Source organism: Erithacus rubecula, assembly GCF_903797595.1.
Source record: "Erithacus rubecula genome assembly, chromosome: 3".
NCBI classification, from domain to species: Eukaryota; Metazoa; Chordata; class Aves; order Passeriformes; family Muscicapidae; genus Erithacus; species Erithacus rubecula.
The window spans coordinates 48,009,534-48,028,023 of NC_136689.1; the positions used below are offsets into that span (position 1 = coordinate 48,009,534).

The window sequence follows — 18,490 nt, forward strand, 5'->3', positions numbered from 1 at the left end:
CTAAAAGCCTTCCCTAATTTGTCAAAAGAATTAAAGAGTGAAAAGTAAGTCCTCAGAAAAAGGATGAAAGTTAGAGCAGCAAAAAAAATCATACTCACTAGAATTAAGCCTTTCAGTTGGCAACATGCTATAACCATTGGAAGTAACACAGAGTTCTATTTTCCTTTTATAAAAATTCATTTATTAAAAGCCAGCTTTCATTTAATGAGCCATTTAAGGACAACTGTGTGCAGTTTTGGGTACCATGTTATAAAAATAGACACTAGGCTATTAGAGGCCATCCAGAGGAGGGCCATGAGGATGGTGAAGGGCCTTGAGAAGAAGCCATATGAGGAGCAGCTGAGGCCACATGTTCTGTTCAGCCTAGAGGAGGCTGAGGGGAGATCTGGTAGATGACTACAATTGCCTTGTGAGGGGAAGTGAAGGAGCAGGTACTGACCTCCTCACTCTCGTGACCAGTGACAGGACCTGAGGGAACAGGACAAAGGGGAGGTTTAGGTTGTGTATCAGGAAAAGGTGCTTCCCGCAGAGAGTGGTTGGGCACTGAAACAGGGTCTCCAGGGAATTCATCACAGCCCCAGACTTGACAGACTTCAAGAAGTATTTGGACAACCCTCTCAGGTACATGGTGTTACTTGGGGGCAGGATCAGGAATTATACTCAATGATCCTTGAGGATGCCTTCCAGCTCAATATATTCTCTGATTTTATGATAACTTAAAGTCAATATGAAGAGCAGAATCTCTTCATGAGTAAGGGGTGAAGGTACCTCTGATGATGATCATCTAGTCCAATCCCCTTTTTCAATCAAGGCCAGCTACAGCAAGAAGACCAGGACCATGTCTAGTCTGGTTTTGAATACCTTCAGGGATGGAGACTCCACAACTTCTCTGAGTAACCTGTGGCAGTGCTCCCAGAAAAAGTTATGCTTACATGAAATCTCTTGTAACTCAACCTGTTCCCATTATCTCTTGTCCTGTCATAAGGTACTATTGGGATAGTCTGGTTCTCCCTTACTCCCCACTCAAGTATTAATACACACACTGAAGACATCCCCCTCAATCTTGTCTTCCAAGATTCAACAACCCAAGCTCCCCCATTTTCTTCATGTATGAGGGATGCCCCAATGCCTTAATCATCTCTATGGTCTTTCACTGACCTTATTCTAGTGTGACCATGTCTCTCTTGCACCACAGAGCCCAGGAACAGACCCTTCTCCAGGTGTGGGCTCACCAGTGCTGAACAGAGAAAGAAAAGTTTATATTTATCAAATCCTTGGTAAGTATATTTAAGCAAACATCCTTCTATATCCTCTATATTATGACCTGATGGCACCTGGCCACACGGAACTACCACAACTGTCACCTTAGTCACCTTAGCTACTGCATCCATAGGACACAATTCCCATGAAAATGCTATACCATCAGATCATTGGAAGAAACAGGCCAGCAGGAGTGGAGGCTGCAGAAAACAGAAGAACAGATGCAGCAAACTGCAGCCACATGTAAAACAGCTTCTTAAACACACCTCTCCTGCTTTCCTTTTCAGGAGTCAGCAAACACAGTGGTTTGAAAAAATCCCTAGAAGTAGGCAATTTTGTCTCAGGTCTGTCACAAAATAATGTAAACTAGAAACCCTATTTTTTTATAACCACAATATATAGTTGTAATAATTTAGTAATGAGATTCACATCTGTTATAAGGTGCCAGTTTGATAGTACATTTTCAGGGGACTGAGTATTCATCATTTTTCTGAAGAAACAGTGAGATTGATCATGAATTGCTGAAGTAGGAACCCAGCTGACACTACAGCCCTCTGTACAACTTGATACACAAACACATGTAGACTGTCCTCAAAGGACTTGCAAACCAAACAAAGCAGAGGGAAAGAGCATTATGCAGTTTGGAAAGATTAACTGTTTCCATCCACACAGTTCAAAAAGACTCAAACATCCCAATGTCTGAACTACAGACACAAAAAATCTATACCTCATGAAACTCTCCTTTAAGACATGGCCAGAGCTCTGGAGCACCAAGATGCTGCAGAATACTACAAGACAAGTGAAAAACAATCCAAGACTCAAGTCCTGAGCAGAATTATCCTCAAATAATCATATAATGCCAAACTTGTGTAAGAAAACATATTTTCCCCCTTACATCACAAATGACCTTGACTCCTAACTTTGCTTCTAGAACTCTTCCAGAACTGTACTTATCTCTGACATTTCTCTGCTTGCCTTTGTCTCTTGCCATGATATTATTCAGGTCTTTCTTGCTGTTCAAAACAGATTCTAGTAAGAGAGAGAATATTTTTTAAAGAGAAAAAAGATCCATAAGCAGGGAGAACTACACATGAGATGTTCATGACTACAGGAACAGTGCAAAATGCTAAAGATTATAAAGAGAAAAAAATCATCTTTTCATCACAACTATGAGGAATCAGCACATTTTTGATGTAATTCCTGAAATCGCCAAGCAAAATCAGGAGAAATAAGCAATCCAGGAATTTGGAGAGGCAAAAATTGAAAGGTAAAAATTGAAATTACTATTAATAATTATTATTCATAATTATTGAATTATTAATAATTCAGTATTTTATAGATAACACTATCAGATTATAGCTCATTAATAGCACAGGAAGCATGATATAAACCAGACAAGTTTATATAGAAAATACATAGGAAAGGCTGCATCTTATAGTCATAACATAGTTGGGTTAGCTGTGGAAAATCCTCTTCTATTTTATGGTTTTGCATGACATTGTGTATGCCCTTCAGGACAAAAGTTGCTGTAAGGACTGGAAAATCATTTGGCCCATGGAGTGACTTAATGGGATCTAAGCTGTACCATGTGGAAGCACATCTAGCATGCTTGGAAAGGAATAGGCACGTCAGGGCTTTATAGCATGTTTATACAGGCTCAGACACTAAGATAAAGGTCATCTTGCATTTTGGAATGTACAGCTTCTTGAGACCAAATATTCTTCACTAATCAGTAAATAAATAGCAGGGAACAATGAAGTCCTAACTTTGAAAGGCCTGAAGTGGGGGGTGTCCCAGTCTGGGGTTCCTCCTCTGCCCTGAGATCACTTCAGAGGGACACGAAGGGTAGTTCAAACCCTGGTTTTCCCCAAAGCCACCGAAGAGAGACTGCCGGAGACGGTTTTCTCTTTTTCCAAGGACTGTTTATTATCTCTTATCTCTGGGACCTTTTGCCTGGCCAGCAGCGGTCTGCTCAGCCTGGCATCCATGGTGGAATCTGCCTGGTGAAGGCAGGGCTTATCTTATATAGTTAGTACTACGTATTACATGTTTACAAAATTTTACCAATACAATACAATTTTATTAAATGGTCCAGCCCTGACCCCATCCAATCCAAGAGGCCAACGTGTCACCCAACATGGAAGACATGGAGAAGAAGGAGGAAAAGGTGTCCACCCCCCAAATTCTCCATGTTGGCCACGTGTCCCTTATCATAAACATTCAAGAAAACCTATTTATCTACGTTCTAACATTCTAATTTACACTCTACTCATCATTATTTTCTGTGTCTCTTCTCTCAATATGGGCAGATTCTCCCAAGGAGCCAAATCCAGCCCCTGCAGCTCCTGGGCAGCACTCAGGGGTCTCTGAGGGGTCTGCCAGGGGGGTTTTTGCACCCCCAAAGGAGCCAGGAAAAAACCCTGGACTCCCACATCTCCCCCCTCTGTTTGCACCAAAAAGACTTCCTTCATGGTTTTGTCCAGAGCCCTTTTCACAGCTTTGTTCAAGGTGCGCCGAGTGCATGGGATGATGCATGGCAAAGCAATGAGAATAGTAACAAGCTCCACTAATATATAAAAACTTACTTTGAAAATTTCTTTTTACAAAGGTAAAAGATCAAAAAGGTCAAACAGACCATCCAGGCACAATAACTGTGCTAGAACTCGGAAGGATGGTTTGTATGAGACTACAATATAATTGCTATATACATTCTAATTTGGAGTAACATCCATTGTTTGGTTCTTTTTCACCCCTAAAACATCACATACAATTCCAAAATCCATTGTTGAATCAAAAATTTCTAATTCTTTTGGTTTGAAAACAGCCACAGGGAGAAATTGAACCCACACATGCCATCCATTCACAGGAGTTGTCACAACTCACATCACCCATGAAGGGATGCCCTCCGGAATGGACCATTCTTTCACTGTCAATCCCACCAGACATGTTGAAAATGGCTTTTTTGCCTGGGATGCCTCAAACAAAGTGTTTCCAACCCCACTGTCCATGCTAAATTTTCCCAAACACTCCCCTTGGCTGCATCACTGGTAAATCCTCTTTTTCACCTAATACAGTTGACAAAAAATAAGATACAACAGCATATAAGCAATCATTTTTCACTGTCAATCCTTAAATCTTTTAAATCTTGTTTGAAGAGAAGTTCACATCCTTTTTCCTTGACGTCTGCCAACACTCCCCTTGGAATCTTGGCGGCTTGTTGTACTGGATCATTGTGAGGTGGGTCTCCTGCTAATTCTGCCACGGTGAGGTTAGCATGAGCACCACCTTGGTATTTCTTTTGCAGCTCCTTCAAAGCTCTTCTCCATCTGCACTCCCACAGAAGTCCTTGTGTGTCAGTATCAATGACACAAGAGATTTCATGTCACATGAAGTCAAATCATATTCATTGAGAATACCTTTTAAAAACTGTTTAAAATAGGAAGATCTCAGTCCATAATCTCTAATTGCCTTAATAAAATTTTTAACTAAATCATGATTTAATTTTTGCCATCTTTGGTTTTGTCCTTGTGGGTCATAATTCACTGGCATGGCTATTTCACCAGTTCCAATTGCAGGACATTCTCTGCTTCTTGTCAAGTCCATTCGAATATTTGTCCAATCAACTAAAGTATCTTGAGCTGCCGTTGCAGGTCTGTGTGTCTCTGTAGGAATTTGTCTGTTCAAAGGTGTTACTTGTTGAGATTGAGGCCAAGCTGCTGCCTCATCCATTTTTTGATTCATTGGTATTGTAGAAATCTGTGGCCCTTGCTGCATTGTTCATTGAAAAGTCCTCGCCCATCATTGTCATCAACCTTGTTCTTCCCTTTATTATCACTTGTACTGTCATTTCTAAGTCTGTAAGAATTGTCCTTGGAGATCTGTAAGATAGGAAAACCCATTCTATAATTAAAAGAGGGTCTTTTTTGTGTTCGTCCCACTGAAAAATCAAACCATATAGCTGTGTTTCTTCTCCCAACACTGCTAAATGGAATGGTAAAGAGTCCACGTATCGGTGTGGAGTGGCGAGTGCCACAGCAAGTCTTACTAAAAATCCATTGTCAGGTACATGTTCCACAGTGAAAGGAGATCTCTTCCCCATACAGTGAAGGGTTTTTACATGAGTAATAGCTGTCTTCTGTCCGGGTCCTGTGAATGTTACTGAATTTTTGCTTTGGAGGCATACAGAACTTCCTCCAATGCCTGTGATTTGGTCCAAAGATACAATCAAGTTCCATTCTCGAGGTCAGAAAATATATGAAATCAGTGTCATGTCCGGTGTTCACCATCCCTGTGATGGTTATTTTCCTGTTATTGTATATCAAGTCCCAAGTAATAGTTGGCTGTTCACGGGTTATGTACTTCAACCATAATGCGTGTACTTCGACATGGTCATTGTAGTGTGGATGCCCTTCGCCCATCGCCAGCATTGCTTGATGCTCCAATGGATGTGATGAGCAGAGCTATCGCTTTTGCCAGTTGAGTATTTTGTGAAATTGTCAATGAGGGTCGAAGAGCCCTTACTAAAATTGTCAGCTCTTCGAAGCAGTCTGTTGAAACAACAGTAGGATATATTGTCAGTCCAAAAATGCTGCACCGGTCTCTGCCTATTATCAAAAAATCTTGTCTCTTTCGGCACGGTGCTTTGAATCCTGTACATATAGATGCAGATTCTTCATTCAAAAAAACAAGTCACATTTGAAGCTGACAGGATGTACTGCGTTCCTGGGCAGCAAATCCCTGTCACAGGGGATGTCCCCTAACGCCCTGCTGAGGCAGTCAGATTGACGTTCCCCAACTGTATTGTCTGTGCCGATGTTGTTGCTGTTTCTTGTTGCACTGCCATCATTTCTGTCGTAGCACAAGATGGTCCTGCACTTTTCTTCGTGTTTTTTGGCAGTGGCAATGGTTTTCTGTCCACGTCCATCAGAGAATAACATTCACTTGCCAGATGTCTTCTTCTGCGACATCTAGGGCAAAGTTCTGGTAGCTTGGAAGTCTTTGTGGATTGAGGACAATTTTTCCTAAAATGTCCAAAAACCCCACAGTCGTAGCATTGTCCTTTAGATGGATTCTTTTTCTTCTTGAAATTTGCAAAAACCTTTTCATGTTGTTCTTGAAGAACTTCTGTCATTTGCTCCTTGACAACTGAAGCTATATGTTGTGGTGTTTCAATCTTGCTGCAGGCTTCAAACATCTCCGTCCTCTCTCTGTGGAGACACAAACAGAACCCTTCCCCCAAATGCTTACTTTGTAAGCTTTTCAACTTTCTCTGTCTCTAAATTTTTGATCAAAACTGGAAAATTTTCCCTCAACTATTATTTCAACTATTATCTAACAAAAAAAACAAACCCAAAGTTTACAATCTTCTGCAAGTAAACACAATACAATAATTAACAGTACTTTAAACAACAGGCATACATTTACAAGATTAGATGATTATCAATTTAAAAAAACTGTGTCATCACCTCAGGGTCTGCAGACAGCTGACAAACCCTGATTCAATGAGGAATTAGATGGTCATCTCCGGAAAATGAACACCAAATTCACTTCAAAGTCAGCATCAGCTGTTATATTGATAAGTCAAATTGCCAATCCAAATGATTGGAATATTATTTTGATGCAGAAAACACCTGAGTTTACACAATTTCTCTTTCAGTTAGAATCAAGGCTTGGCCAGAGCCTAAACTCTAGTTGGAAGAGAACTCCCTGACATCTTCTTAGTAAAGAAAAAAACCACAACTCTTAACAACAAAGTTACAATTAAACATTTCAAAAAGAAATCAAACTCCTCTAGCAACTCATTTTCTCTAAAATTCTTATTTAGGGTAAGATACTTTGAACATGGCAAGACACTGCAGTGCTTCTATGATAGCAACTCAGGAAAACCATAACATTAAAATTTTTTCTGAGAATGAAGCTCAAATAATTTTCTGGAATTCTGCAAAATATTCAAAACCATAAGATAGCACACTGCCAGGTCACAAAAGACCTGCCAAAATAAAAGAGAGAATTAATAAAAGGAAAACAAAGAAACATTAAGTTCACAATTTAACTGATTATCTTCATACATTTGATTCAAGGACACATCTGGAGGCTTTCCAAAACTTACTTAAAATGTTGAAAGATTTCAAATGAAACAATGAAACAGAAAACAAAATTGTTCTGTGATATAGAATTCATACAATCTTATTACAGTGCTTTTAAAATTAAATACAGAAACTAAATTTAAATTTTAAAATCCAACTCAAAATCTATTGATTTATATTGACAATATTGCAAATACTTATAAACTGGCTTCTCTAAAACAATTAACTATAGGAACATTAAAACTCAATGTTGACATTTAAATAAATGTCCACTCATATCTGAGCAATAACAAATTACTAAATATAGATGATATATATTCAAATAAAATACAAAATACCTTATTATGCCTTCAATTATTAAAATACCTAATACTATTAAAATACCTTCACCATTCTTAAAGTTTCAACTTTTTTGTTTGTTTGTTTGTTTTTTTGGTTTTTTTTACAACAATGCAAAAACAAACACCTTTAGTTCAACATACAAGAACTGAAAATAAAACTGACTCTCTTGTCCTGTTCCCTTGTTCTGTTTGTTTTCCACAGTATAGATAAAAAGCAGCTCTTGGCATCTCTCCACCGCCCATTCCCCCTCCCGACTGCAGCACTGGGTCTGTGCAGGCACAGGGGGAGCAGCGGGGGTGCTGCTGGAGCCTCTGGGAGCAGGGTGGCTGTGCCTCCCCCCCCTCTCTCGGTGAGCCTGGGCTGTGACTTCACGCTGCTGTGGACGGGTTTGCTCTGTCCGGCTGTGTCTGGGCAGCTGCCTGCAATTGCTTAAAAGTTGGTAATTTTTTCACCTTTGACTTAAAAAGCATAAATTTCTCTCCCCATTAGAATCTGCCAGTTCTAATGTGGACAACTCAGGTTTCCTGAAACAGTGCATTCATCTCCTCCCCCAGCATTTCTGACAGCTGGAGACAGGTCTTTCTGTGTCTTTTCGCAATTCTTGCTTTCCTGCATCCCGGTCACCGCCGCAGGTTGCCCCTCCCTGGACATCCCTTGCAGCTAAATGCACCGAATCCGCGCTTTTTTCCTGTTTTTGTCCCGGTCAGTGTGAAGGCTGTCGCTCCCTCCCCCTTTTGGGCTGAGAGCCGCCCACATGGTCCTGTCCTTCTGCGTCCCAGTCCCCGCAGGTTGCCTCTCCCTGGACATCCCTGCGGCACTGAGTCTGCATTTTTTCATGGTCCCGTCCCCCTCCCCTCTGTCCCCCACACTCAGGGAGTCACCTGTAGCACCTTCTCGCCTTCTGGGGTCAGGGTTTCTGAAGGGGTGAAATAGTAAAAACGTATGTCCTGTAACTCACTTGGAAATATTTCTAACTTAATTTTTTCCCTGGCCTTGCTGATGGCAAGGCCCTTGCTGAACCACCTGCTGCTGGCAAGGCAGTCATAAACTTCCCTCCCCCAGCTCATAGCTAGGTGAGAATCCTTCCCCAGTCTCTGAGGAACTTTAATTGCTTTCTCCGCCTGCTGATAGCAAGGCAGCCATAAACCTCCCACCCCCTGCTCATGGCTAGGTGGGAATCCTATGATGTGTCTGATTCTGAACCATCTTACCCAAAAAGCAATTCGTCCAAAATCGATTCGGAGGTTCCTGATACCGACCAGCAGTGCACAGGAGTGAGGCTTCCCAGGACACCTCCTCTCCGACTTGCATCTGGAACTCGGCTTTTCTTGGCAGAGGGCCATAAATCTCCTCCACAGTCCTTTTCAACAGCTTGCCTCTTCTGAAGCTCGGTCTTTTGGGGGTCTGTACCTGCCTTTGCAGGCTACAAGGATCCACCAGGGTCCGTGCCAAATGTCTCTGCCTGGGGCGGTCTCCTCCATCTCTGTGCATCTTCTTGACCTTGCCCTTCTTGGGGTCCGCACCCACCTTTGTGGGCTGCGATGCATCCAGAGACGTCAGATGTCACTGCCCAGCCAGAGGGATGCCAGATGTCAATGCTCAGCCAGGGACGCCAGGTGTCCCAGTCTGGGGTTCCTCCTCTGCCCTGAGATCACTTCAGAGGGACACGAAGGGTAGTTCAAACCCTGGTTTTCCCCAAAGCCACCGAAGAGAGACTGCCGGAGACGGTTTTCCTCTTTTTCCAAGGACTGTTTATTATCTCTTATCTTTGGGACCTTTGCCTGGCCAGCAGCGGTCTGCTCAGCCTGGCATCCATGGTGGAATCTGCCTGGTGAAGGCAGGGCTTATCTTATATAGTTAGTACTACGTATTACATGTTTACAAAATTTTACCAATACAATACAATTTTATTAAATGGTCCAGCCCTGACCCCATCCAATCCAAGAGGCCAACGTGTCACCCAACATGGATGACATGGAGAAGAAGGAGGAAAAGGTGTCCACCCCCCAAATTCTCCATGTTGGCCACGTGTCCCTTATCATAAACATTCAAGAAAACCTATTTATCTACGTTCTAACATTCTAATTTACACTCTACTCATCATTATTTTCTGTGTCTCTTCTCTCAATATGGGCAGATTCTCCCAAGGAGCCAAATCCAGCCCCTGCAGCTCCTGGGCAGCACTCAGGGGTCTCTGAGGGGTCTGCCAGGGGGGTTTTTGCACCCCCAAAGGAGCCAGGAAAAAACCCTGGACTCCCACAGGGAGGAGTAAGGGAAAAGGGGCTGAGAAGGTTAGTGAATAAAATTTTCACCTTACAGAAATACCACCAGTTTCAGAAGATACTAGTATGGACTAGAGAAAATGGTCTGCAAATAAATCAGAAAATCCTTGATTTCAAAATCTCTGTATCTGGCAAATCAGAATTAAGGTAATTTTATTGCACTGATCTGTTTTTTAAAAATATTTGCTACTGTCACAGTGTCGAAACAAGTATATGTATGTTTAAAAAGATGTCAGATATTGCAGCGGTGTATGCACAATTGCAACTTTAAATTTAAAATTTTCTAAAATTTGAGACAACCTGTTCCCCTAATTGCAACATACACATAAGTCTTGGTTGGAGGGAAAAGTGCTGATTTTGTCTTTTTCCACAAACAGAACCTGTGTTCTGAGTACAAATAAACTGAAATAAATGAATCAGTAGCATCTTTAGACTGAAGATGCTTTAGACAGGCCTGTGTCTGGATGCTACTATTTTTTCTTTTCATACTAATACTTATTTGCAAACATAAAAAGAGTGTTGAAAAAATATTGTGTTTCTACAGAGCTGGGAATAATAACAGTATCCTTTGCTGAGACTAGATAATTTCTCACTCCTGGACTATTTTTCCACAGAAAAAGTATTTGTGGAAAAAGCCCATTACTGATATTTATTTAACCAATCAATAGAATCAATGGCTTATTATGTTGTTATAGCCACAGTCACATCCTCAACAAAGATGCAGATGTAACGGACTATGTTAAACCAAAAATAAACTTCCTCGAGAAAGAATCCATGTGCAAAACAGTACATAAAATACACCTTTACTATAACAAAATCAGACTAGGTAAGACATCCACACAGAGGTAGGTCTTTAAGGGGTAGGTCTTTAAGGGGTAGATCTTTAAGAGGGACCTTTAGGAATGCATGTCAAGAAAAAAAATATGCCCTGAAGACTTGTTTAAGAGGGTGCATTCCAACTGCAAAGTTTGACCCTGAAGCTAAAGTTCAAGCCATTTGCTTCCACAGCATCAGCTGATAATAAAGCTGCAGCCCATACAGGTGTAAAATGAGCGGTCAGCAACATTACACTATGGACTTTGCAACCAAAACAGGGATCACATCTTTCCTGGTGAGAATCATGGGGCAATATGTGATCTACCAGGATATTTTCCCCATTTTTCCATCACACAGACCAGTTTCTTCCATGTTGCATTCAATTATCTTTTATGCCACAAGTCATTAAAACTATTGGTTTAGCCAAGAAGTTAAAGGGACTCCAAATGGTAGACAGCTCCTCTGTCAAGGCAAATGACATGGTTCCATTGCAGTCCTCAAGGGCAAGATTACTTTAACTCCGGGCTCATTTGCACAATGACAAACAGCAGCAAAGGGGTCACTACCACCTTCTATGTCAGGTGTGAAAGCAACAATGAAAAATAAGGTACAAGAGGAAAAAAAAAGAACATAGGATGGGCTCTGAACTAGCTATTACCACTCTTGACAGAGTTGTTGGAGTTATAATCAATAGCAACATGAACATGCCAGCTTAGTGCTCAGTAGGTATCAAAAAAAGCAATGAGAATGTTAGGAATTATTAGGAAAGAAGAAATAAAGAACAAAACCAAAACTATCATTTACGCCCACATCTTAATCCCTGTGTTCAATTAAAGCCACTCACTCATCGCAGAATAACCATCAGTTGATCAAGAAGAGACACAAAAATGCAATACAGGTGCAAATTTTTGCACAGCTTACAAACAAGGAACACTAACACATTGCAATTCCTCAATCTGAAAAAACAGAGATCATGAAGATGGAGATTCAGAGGCATTGGAAAAATCACAAAAGGCATAAATAGAACAAGAAACAATTATTCTCTTTATTTTTACAGTACAAGAACTAGCAGGTATCAAACAAAGCTTTCACAATGTACCTTGAAAACCAAGAATGCAGAGCTCAGCTGTAGAGTTGGTTAACAAACCTGTGGAATGCTGAAAATGCACATCTGGAAAAAACTGCTCAGAAAAAAAATTCTGGAGGGAAAAATTAATCAATCAATAAATCCACCAAAGGTTCTTAAACATCAAGACAGCATGCCAAGCTGAGAACCTGTTGGGGGTTGAGTGTTTTTTCTATTACTGTGTCAATTGAAATAATTTTTCCCATTATCATGCCAATGGAGCTGGCCGGGCTACACCCAGGATATCTGATGAGTACAGATAAAAAGGGGGTGGGTGGGAACGGCTCCCGGAGGGGCCTCTGAGGCTTCCGGGAGGGCACTCGGATTTCCGGCGAGCTCGGAGGAGGACGCGCGGGATCGTCAGCCCACGCAGCCGGAGCACAGGAGAGCCAGACCCTCTGCAATCACCTACTCTGCATCTGCCCCGTTCCAGCCTCCTGCCTCTGCGGACACAGCTGATCACCCGGACACACACGGTGAGCGAGGAGCCGCCGCTCCAGCCCGTTCCCACCGAGACCGGCGTGGCCTCTGCCGCCCCAACCCCCTCACTCCTGCCTCCGTTTCTGCCTGCCCTTCAGCAGATCCGGGCTGTGGACTAAGCACAGAAACAGCGTGCTTGCATCTAAACGGACTGACACCGAGTTAACTATTTCGTTCTGTTAGCAATTTTAACTGTTATTGTTCTCTGCTTGTACTGTTAGATATATTAGTAAAAGAGCTGTTATTCCCACCCCCTTATCTCTGCCTCAGAGTCATTGATTCAAACAATTATAATACTTGGTGGGGGGGAGTGGAACCAAAGTCTCTATTCCAAAGGGAAACTTCTGCCCTTACTGGCAGACACCTGTCCTTTCAAACCAGGACAGATTTTGGCGCCCAGACGTGGGACAGAGGGCACTGAGTTGAGAGTTAAGACAGGAATAACAGCTCTCTTAACTGGCAATATGTTGTCTGGTTTAATCTGGTTTGTGTTCCATGTGGTCACAGCCATCTCCCTCCCATTTGCAAGCCCTTATTTGAATTTGGGCCCCCTCACCAAAGGTACTGTAGCTATTATCCGATTAGTTTGGTGGATTGATTATGTCAGGAATTCATGGGTTTTTAATTTTTTCTGGGAAGCGGTTGCATGGATCCGGAGCTATCGTACTCTAACTGCGTGTTTCTGGGGTTATTTTAGTAATGGTACTTACTGTGAGGTAACGAGTGCAAGGGAAATTTTCTCCCAACCCATCACCCAGTTTTTTGAGGCTACCCCACTGGTTCTCAAGGATTTCAGATCTGCTTTAATTGCCACTGTTATTATACAGTGGCTGGTGTTGCTGATAGGCCTGTTTTACTTAGCATTCAGAAACAAGGGAATATTGGCTTGGACGATAATTCTGATACCTGCCCCAGGGACTAGGGATGCTGCCCCAGAACCTGCCTCTGCCCCAGGGACTAGGGATGTTGCCGCAGAACCTGCCTCTGCCCCAGGGACTAGGGATGCTGCCCCAGAGCCTGCCCCTGGGACTAGGGATGCTGCCCCAGAACCTGCCTCTGCCCCAGGGACTAGGGATGTTTCCCCAGAACCTGCCTCTGCCCCAGGGACTAGAGATGCTGCCACAGAGCCTGCCCCTGGGACTAGGGATGCTGCCCCAGAACCTGCCTCTGCCCCAGGGACTAGGGATGCTTCCCCAGAGCCTGATGCTGCCCCACAGACCACTGCAGAAATGAGCCACCCAGAGTGGGTGGGGGCTCTAGTGAAGGATATAGGCCAAATGCTGAAAGAGCAGAGTCAGATGTAGAAGGAGCATAGCCAGATGATGAAGAAGTATTTTTCTCCAGCTGGTGAGAAATCCTCCCCCTGCCCTAAAGAGGGAGAGTCAGATGGTGCTGCAGTGGAACCCGTAGATATTGTATCTGTCCAGGTTCCAGCTGGATCACAGGAGCAGCCACAGCCAGCAGCAGTTGCTCCTGTGGAAACTAGGAAATCTAAGATTAAAACGAGGCACTTACATAATGGGGATCAGCAGGGAGGGTCCTCACAACCAGCAAGGGAGCCAGAGGCTGAGATTGTCACCAAGTCCCTCTCATATGATAGTCTCCGTAACCTGCGTAAAGACATTGCTCAGCGGGGCCGTGAGCCCTTTACAACTTGGTTACTCCAAGTCTGGGACCTTACGGGAACAGGTGTACAACTGGATGGAACTGAGGCCAGGAATTTGGGATCCTTGGCCCAGGATTCAGGTTTGGACCAGATATTCGTAAGGGAGCAAGGCCTCCTTTCCCTCTGGGACCAGCTTTTAATGAGTGTGAGAGAGAAGTTTGTACACAGAGAGAGAATGCAGGAGCACCACCGTAGGATGCGCTGGAAGACCCTTGAGGAAGGGATGCAGCAGCTGAGAGAAACAGCAGTATTAGAGGTACTCTTTGGGAGGGATGGACAGCATGACAATGACCCTGACAAGGTCAAGTGCACAGGGCAGATGTTATGGAACTTGGCAACCTTGGGTCCATCTCAATATGCCACCTACATAGCAATGATTAATGCTGATAACCATCCAGACAAAGTGTGTTATGTTGCCAACAAACTCAGAAATTTCCAGAGCATAATGAATGGCCCAATGCAGGCTAATGTCTCTGCTGTGGCCAGGGACCTCCAACAGGTCGAAGATAGGATGAGGGATATGAGGGAGGAGATGATGGAGGGAATTGAGGAGGTGAGGAAGATCAGCGTAGCACCAGTACGAGTCACAGGCCCCCAAGTCAGAGCTTCGCATCCCCCAGCTAGGGAGAGAGGGTACACCTCACGAGCTGACCTGTGGTTTTTCCTGCGAGACCATGGGGAAGACATGGGAAAATGGGATGGGAAACCCACTTCTGTCCTGGCAGCACGGGTGCGTCAGCTCAGGGAGGGAAATGCTAACCGAGGGAGCCGCACTAAAATGAAGGTAGCCTCAAGCTCCCACAAGCAAGGTGCAGGGTATTACAGCAAGGAGGATGTTCTGTCAGATCCCCTGGAAGGAACCTCCACTATGTATGCCCAGGAAAGAAATAATAACCAGGGCTAGAGGGGCCCTGCCTCTAGCCAGGGAGAGGCATGGGATGACAGGATTTATTGGATAGTGTGGGTGCGATGGCCTGGCACATCAAAGCCACAGAAACATAAAATGCTACTTGATACTGTTTCACAATGCACCCTGATAGCATCAGAACATGTGGGGAAGGTACCCGTTTCCATTGTTGGGGTGACGGGGGGATCACAGGAATTCACTTTTCTGGAAGCTGAGATTAGCCTGACAGGGAAGGGGTGGCAGAAACATCCAATTGTAACTGGCCCAGGGGCACTGTGCATTCTAGGCATAGACTTCCTCAGGAACGGCTACTACAAAGACCCAAAGGGGTTCAGGTGGGCTTTTGGAATAGCTACTGTAGAGACAGAGAGCATTAAGCAGTTGAACACCTTGCCTGGACTGTCAGAAAACCCCTCTGCAGTAGGACTCCTGAAAGTGACTGAACAACAGGTGCCAATTGCCACCATGACAGTGCACCGCCAGCAGTACCGGACAAATCGAGATGCTGTGATCCCCATCCACAAAATGATCCGTGATCTAGAGACCCAAGGGGTGGTCAGCAAGAGCCACTCAACCTTCAACAGTCCTATCTGGCCTATGCAGAAATCTGATGGAGAATGGAGACTGACTGTGGACTATCGGGCATTGAATGAAGTGACTCCACCGCTGAGCGCTGCCGTGCCAGACATGCTGGAACTCCAGTACGAGCTGGAGTCCAAGGCAGCAAGGTGGTATGCCACCATTGACATTGCAAATGCATTCTTCTCCATTCCTTTGGCAGCAGAATGCAGGCCTCAATTTGCTTTCACCTGGAGGGGCGTGCAGTACACCTGGAACCGACTGCCCCAGGGGTGGAAGCACAGCCCCACCATCTGCCACGGACTGATCCAGGCTGCACTGGAGAAGGGTGAGGCTCCAGAACATTTGCAGTACATCGATGACATCATTGTGTGGCGTAACACAGCAATGGAGGTATTTGAGAAAGGAGAGAAGATCATCCAGATTTTGCTGGGAGCCGGTTTCGCCATTAAAAAGAGCAAAGTCAAAGGACCTGCCCGAGAGATCCAGTTCCTGGGAGTGAAGTGGCAGGATGGACGGCGCCAGATCCCCACTGAGGTCATCAATAAGATCACTGCAATGTCTCCACCAACAAGCAAGAAGGAGACACAAGCTTTTCTAGGTGCTATCGGCTTTTGGAGAATGCACGTCCCTGAGTACAGCCAGATTGTGAGCCCTCTCTACCTGGTCACTCGCAAGAAGAACGATTTCCATTGGGGCCCTGAACAGCAGCAAGCCTTCGCCCAGATCAAACAGGAAATCGCTCATGCAGTGGCCCGTGGCCCAGTCAGGACAGGACCAGAGGTAAAGAATGTGCTCTACTCTGCAGCTGGGAACCATGGTCTGTCCTGGAGCCTTTGGCAGAAGGTGCCTGGTGAGACCTGAGGCCGACCCCTGGGATTCTGGAGCAGAAGCTACAAAGGATCTGAAGCCAATTACACTCCCACAGAGAAGGAAATCTTGGCTGCCTATGAGGGAGTTCAAGCTGCCTCAGAGGTGATTGGCACAGAAGCACAGCTTCTCCTGGCACCCCAACTGCCAGTGCTGGGGTGGATGTTCAAAGGAAAGGTTCCCTCTACTCACCAAGCCACCGACGCCACATGGAGCAAGTGGATTGCCCTCATCACGCAGCGCGCCCGTATTGGCAACTCGAAGCGCCCTGGGATTTTGGAGATAATTACGAACTGGCCAGAAGGTGAAGATTTTGGTCTCGCTGATGAAGAGGAGCAGAAGCAAGTGACCCAGGTTGAAGAAGCTCCACCGTACAACCAGCTGCCAGCAGATGAAACACGCTACGCCCTTTTCACCGACGGTTCCTGCCGCATTGTGGGGATGAACCGGAAGTGGAAAGCTGCCGTATGGAGCCCCACACGATAGGTTGCACAAGCTACCGAAGGAGAAGGTGGATCGAGTCAACTTGCTGAACTCAAAGCTGTTCAGCTGGCCTTGGACATTGCTGAGAGAGAGAAATGGCCAAAGCTCTACCTTTACACTGATTCGTGGATGGTAGCCAATGCTCTGTGGGGTTGGCTGGAAAGGTGGAAAAAGGCTGACTGGCAACGTAGAGGAAAACCAATCTGGGCTGCTGATGAGTGGAAAGACATTGCCACTCGGGTAGAGAAGCTCCCCGTGAAAGTCCGTCATGTGGATGCCCATGTTCCCAAGAGTCGGGCTAATGAAGAACATAGGCACAACAAGCAGGTAGATCAGGCTGCACAGACAGAGGTCTCAAAGATAGACTTAGATTGGGAACACAAGGGAGAACTGTTCCTGGCTCAATGGGCCCACAATGCCTCAGGCCATCAGGGCAGACACGCCACCTATAAGTGGGCACGAGACCGAGGGGTGGATCTAACCATGGACAGCATCTCTCAGGTTATTCATTACTGTAACAAGTGTGCTGCCATCAAACAGGCCAAGCAGGTGAAGCCCCTCTGGTATGGGGGGCGATGGTCTAAATACAAGTATGGAAAGGCCTGGCAGATTGACTATATCACACTGCCTCAAACCCGCCAGGGCAAGCGCTACGTGCTGACCATGGTAGAAGCCACCACCGGATGGTTGGAGACCTACGCTGTGCCCCACGCCACTGCTCGGAACACCATCCTGTGCCTGGAAATGCAAGTCCTCTGGAGGCATGGTACCCCTGAAAGAATTGAGTCAGACAATGGGACTCATTTCAAAAATAGCCTTATAAACACCTGGGCTAAAGAACACGGCATCGAGTGGGTGTGCCATATTCCCTACCATGCACCAGCGGCTGGGAAAGTCGAATGGTGCAATGGTCTGCTTAAGACCACCTTAAAGGCACTTGGTGGGGGGACTTTCAAGAACTGGAAGATCAATCTACCAAAGGCCACATGGTTAGTGAATACCCGAGGTTCCACTAACCGAGCAGGCCCTGCCCAGTCAGAGCCCTTGGGAGCAGCAGATGGAGATAAGGTTCCAGTGGTACACCTGAGAGGCATGTTAGGGAAAACTGTCTGGGTGAACTCTGCTTCCAGCAAAGACAATCCTGTTCGTGGGGTGGTTTTCGCTCAAGGACCAGGTTGCACTTCGTGGGTGATGCAAAAGGATGGAGAGACCCGATGCATACCCCAAGGGGACCTTGTTCTAGGGTGAACTATCTATGATACTGTGCCTATAACTACATGTATGTATATAATTTAAAGGTTTCAATATGATGTAGCATGTTGGCATGGAAAAAATTCGGGGTGGATAATGTTGGGGGTTGAGTGTTTTTTCTATTACTGTGTCAATTGAAAGAATTTTTCCCATTATCATGCCAATGGAGCTGGCTGGGCTACACCCAGGATATCTGATGAGTCCAGACAAAAAGGGGGTGGGTGGGAACGGCTCCCGGAGGGGCCTCTGAGGCTTCTGGGAGGGCACTCGGGTTTCCAGCGAGCTCGGAGGAGAACGCGCGGGATTGTCAGCCCACGCAGCCGGAGCACAGGAGAGCCAGAC

The 18,490-nt window shown here is 44.9% G+C and overlaps 1 long non-coding RNA gene across 1 annotated transcript in view; it reads left to right on the forward strand.

Annotated features, from left to right (window-relative positions):
• Positions 1–18,490, forward strand: part of LOC306799338 — a 139,989-nt gene that overhangs the window by 100,696 nt on the left and 20,803 nt on the right. Inside the window, exon 2 of the long non-coding RNA XR_013773581.1 lies at positions 12,302–12,388. This is a non-coding gene — a long non-coding RNA (uncharacterized lncRNA). The remainder of the gene's footprint in view (positions 1–12,301; positions 12,389–18,490) is intronic.